The 4,700-nt window shown below is 40.7% G+C and overlaps 1 pseudogene; it reads left to right on the forward strand.

The window, feature by feature from the left end:
* The first annotated feature begins 994 nt into the window (after positions 1-994).
* Positions 995-4,700, forward strand: part of LOC102821890 — a 10,190-nt pseudogene continuing 6,484 nt past the window's right edge.

Here is a 4,700-nt window from a genome sequence, read left to right on the forward strand (position 1 = left end):
GGTCACCCCTCAAGTCTAGAACATAACTCACCCTAGGTATATATGGGGAGGACAGCAACATTAGTAAGGTATGTTCACATGAATTGATCAGCCAGTCAAGATCAAAAGGGCAACGTGTACTTAAGGACAAAGTTGAGAAGGGTTGGGAAAGAGTGTGGAATGGAAATAAGAACCACAGGGAAGGAATGGGACAACTGTTGTCACACGGAGGAGATTGCAATCATTGTGATGAAGCTAACTGTATGATTTGTTGAGTATAAAGCTGATGGTCTATGCTGTAAACCTTCACTCAATTCACACAAGAAATTTTCAAATAATATTTTTATATTCATCATATATTTTTTGGCATTAAGTTGCATCTTTTTTTAAAAATCACATTAAAATAGCTTTTATATACATTGAGTACTGAGTTTTTCAGCTTTGTGCCTGTTATGAATTGATTGTGGCCCCCCAAAAATATGTGTCATTAATCCTGGCTTCTATGCTTGTCATGGAGTCCTGGTGTGGCACTGTGGATAAGGCAGTGGACTGCAAGGTCAGCTTGAACCACAGGGTTGATGGTTCAGTCTCACCAGCTGCTCCTTGGAAACCCTATACAGGGTCACTATGAGTTGGAACTGACTTGACAGCACTTAACAACAACAACATGCTTGTTATAACCTAATTTGGGAATGAGCTGTCTTTGTTACGTTAATTGACAGGATTTGTGGAGGATGTATCGTAAATCATCCTCTTTTAAGATATAGAAGATATTAAATAAGCCAGCAAGACAAACAGAGATGGAGTAAGATAGATGCCAAGCCACAGTGAGATACCTAAGGAACCAAGAAACAGAAGCAGAGAGACAAGGACCTGCATCCAGACCCAACAGAGAGAGAAGACTTCCCTGAAAACCAGCACTCTGAATTTGGACTTCTAGCCTCCTAAACTATGAAAATACATTTTTGTTTGGTAAAGTCAAAAATAAGAAAGAAAAAAATTTTGTACTCTTCTCATGATGGGAATTTCTGAGATTTGAACAGAATATAATTTTTCCATAAATAATGTCAGGAAGAATAAGTTTGAAGAGATTCTAAGCTTGTTCGCCTGTTACAAGAAACTCTCAGACATCCTGAGAGTAAAAAGTGACTCAAAGCAACACTAAAATGATCAGCAAAACAAATGATAGTCTTCTGTCTATGAAATTTCTGTCTGATCTTCTCACTGATCCTTTCAGGAACAGTACCCAATCCACAAAGAGAGCCTGTGTGTTGTGTGGTCCAGCACTGAGTTTATTCACAATAGTGAGTGTAGCTCTGCAGAAGGTGGAGCAGCTGAAGGAGATGGGGAATATCAGTGGCCCTGATGGCCAGAACAACAAGGTCTTTCAGAACCTCTGTGAAATGACACCTATCTTGCTATAACATACACTTCAATTCCTATTTTAGTGGAAATGTCAGAGAAACATGAAAATGGAAAGAGCATCTCCCTGCTTTGGAGTGTTTGTAGAAGATATTGGAAGCCAATCAGCAGTTCTATCTGCCCAAGATTCCGCAGTTCCTTAGGGCTTTGGATGTCACGATAATAAGGAAGAAGAGGCAGAAGTTAATATCACTCAGAGAGCAGCGTTCTAAATCCGGCAGTTCCAGAGTCCCTTGGTGAATTTACTTAGCAGCCAAGAGGAAGACTTCAATAGCAAAGAAGGTCTCCTCCTGGTCAGTGTACTCTCCAACTTGTCCTGACTACTGGAGCTCTCCTCCCTTCAGTTTTTGTAGATGTTATCCTGCACATCTAAGATTGGCAACGAAAATAGCTGGGAAGATGCCTCATTTGGCAAAGGCTTGATGACCTTGCCCTTCAGCCTCCATGTTTTGTCTAAGACTCCTGTCTCCGTCTGTGTGACTTGTACCAGAATATTCATGGGCAGCTGAGAGACATAGACCAGGACATAGAGGTAGAGAAAACAAACCACTTAGTGATGGTGAATTCGTCAACAGCTGCTCCCACTTTCTGTTTACTGGTTCTGAGTCAGGCTGAGAAGGTGCTAGAAGAAGCAGTCTGGCTAATCACCAAGCTTAAAGTACAAGTGAGTCAAGAAGTCATGGAAGGGACTCCCAGCACTTCCCTGACTGGGCAGCACAGGTACACGGGCTCTGGAGAATACGGGGGTGGTATCGCACAGGGGAGGCCCCCGCATGGTAGACAGACAGCCTTTGGGCAAACATAAAACATTAGGCTTTAACATTATGAGCTTGCTTTTTTAAAAAATCAAACTGCTAAGGAGTTACAAGCATTTTGAGCTTCCAGCCATCTGCACTCGGCTCCCTCCCCGGTGACTGCCCAGCCCATTGCACAGCTTGGAGCACAGGGCTTCAGTGGAACCAGTCAGAGGGTGGACGCTCCCGGAGAGCTAGCAGGGCCACAGGAGCTAGCGTAGTCCATCCCGGGAGGGCCTCCTTGCCACATTGGGCATTGTCAACGTGGATATAGGGCAAATTGGGGTGCTCATGGCACAGGGAGACAGAGATAGGCATTGTAGAAGTCATCAGACACAGCTGCGCCATCTGTCTGCAGCCACTACCCCCTCCCTCCACTTCCTTGGCCAAAGCCAGCCCTTTGCCCAGCATCCGAACGTCAGGCCCGCCAATCAAGGCACAGTCCAGCCCAAGGTGAGACGTCCTTGACTAGTTGTTTACCACCAATAACAAAGCAGTCCTGCTGTGATTCTATGGGTTAATGCACCAGACTGTGAAGCCTTTTGAACTGCAAGGAATGTGATTCGAGCTCACCAGCAGCCCCTTGGAAACCCTATACTGGGTCGCTGTGGGTCACAATCAACTCCACAGCATATCAACAAGGAGAAGAGCTCAGAAGGGGCTGAAAGAGAGTTAGGACACAAAAGACTTACTTACATTGTTGTTGTTGTTAAGTGCTGTTGAGTCGGTTCCGACCCACAGCGACCCCGTATAGGATTTCCGAGGATGTAAATCTTTACAGGAGTAGAACAAACTCAGAGACTCTGGGAGTGCAGTCTATGACCAAAACAAGTACAATGCAAAAGAAGGTGAACATGTAGGAACAGAGATCCAGACAATGAGAAGGTCAGGTAGATTACAGGATAAAATAGACTGCACTAAATGGACAGAGAATTCAATGGAACATAAGGCAACCTCAGAGAAAATTAATACTTCACAGCATACCAAGAGAATGAGAATCCAAGAAGAATATGAAAACATTAAAACTATAAGGAAACGCATAAGAAACAGCATAAAAATCATGAATTCAACAGAGAAACACAAACAGAACAAAGAAGCAGCAACACCACAAAAATACAAATATAATGACAGCAAACAATCAATACCTATCGATAGTTACACTGAACGTAAATGGATTGATGCACCTGTTAAGAGACAGAGGGTGGCAGAATGGATAAGAAAACAAGATCCTTCAATATGCTCTCTGCAAGAGACACATCTCACACACAGAGACATAAACACATTAAAAATGAAAGGATGGGAAAAAATATATACCAAGCTAATTGCAATAAAAAGTGAACAGAAGTGGCAGTGCTAATCTCGGATAAAATAAACTTTAAGGCAAAAGCCAGCATGAATAGATAAAGATAAAGATAGGTATCTCATGATTAAAGGGACAATTGAACAAAATGAAACCATATTAAATATCTATGCTCCCAATGAAAGAGCGCCAAAATATATAAAACAAACTCTAATAGATTTGAAGAAAGAAATAGATGAATCCACATAATAGTGGGTGACATTAATACACCACTTTCAAAAATGGATAGAACAACCAGAAAGAAACTTGACAAAGACATAGAAGAACTAAACAACACAATCAACCAACTGGACTTCATAGATGTGTACAGAGCATTCAACCCAACAACTACACAATACACATTCTTTTCAAGTGCACATGAAACATTCTCTAGAATAGACCATGTTTTAGGCCACAAAACAAGTCTCCATAAATTTACAAATATCAAAATACTACAAAGCATCTTCTCAGAATACAATGCTATCAAATTAGAAATCAACAATAGAAAAACCAAGGAATTCAAGACAAATACATGGAAACTGAACAAAACCCTGCTGAAAAGCGACTGGGTAGTAGATGAAATCAAACATGAATTCACAAAATTTCTTGAAATCAATGAGCACGAAAACACAACATACCAAAATCTTTGGGACACAGCGAATGTTGTGCTAAGAAGACAATTTATTGCAATAAACGCACACATCCAAAAAGAAGGAAGAACTAAAACTAACACATTAACACGGCATCTACAACAATTAGAAACTGACCAAAAGAGGGAACCCACAGCAACCAAAAGAAAAGAAATAATAAAGATCAGAGCAGAAATAAGTGAGATAGAAAACAGAAAAACTATAGAAACAATCAGCAAGACAAGAAGCTGATTCTTTGAAAGAATTAGCAAAATTGGAAGACCACTGGCAAACCTAACAAAAGAAAAGAGAGAGAAGACACAAATAAGATGCATTAGAAATCACATGGGTGATGTCACAACAGAACCAAAGAAAATCAAAAGGATAATAACAGAATACTATGAAGAGTTGTACTCAAACAAATTTGAAAACTTAGAATAGAAAGATATATTTTTGGATAAACATGACCTACCTAAACTTACACACAGTGAAGTAGAAAACCTGAACAGACCCATAACAAAAGAAGAAATCGACCAG

Source organism: Chrysochloris asiatica, unplaced genomic scaffold (assembly GCF_000296735.1).
Source record: "Chrysochloris asiatica unplaced genomic scaffold, ChrAsi1.0 scaffold00028, whole genome shotgun sequence".
Taxonomy (NCBI): Eukaryota; Metazoa; Chordata; class Mammalia; order Afrosoricida; family Chrysochloridae; genus Chrysochloris; species Chrysochloris asiatica.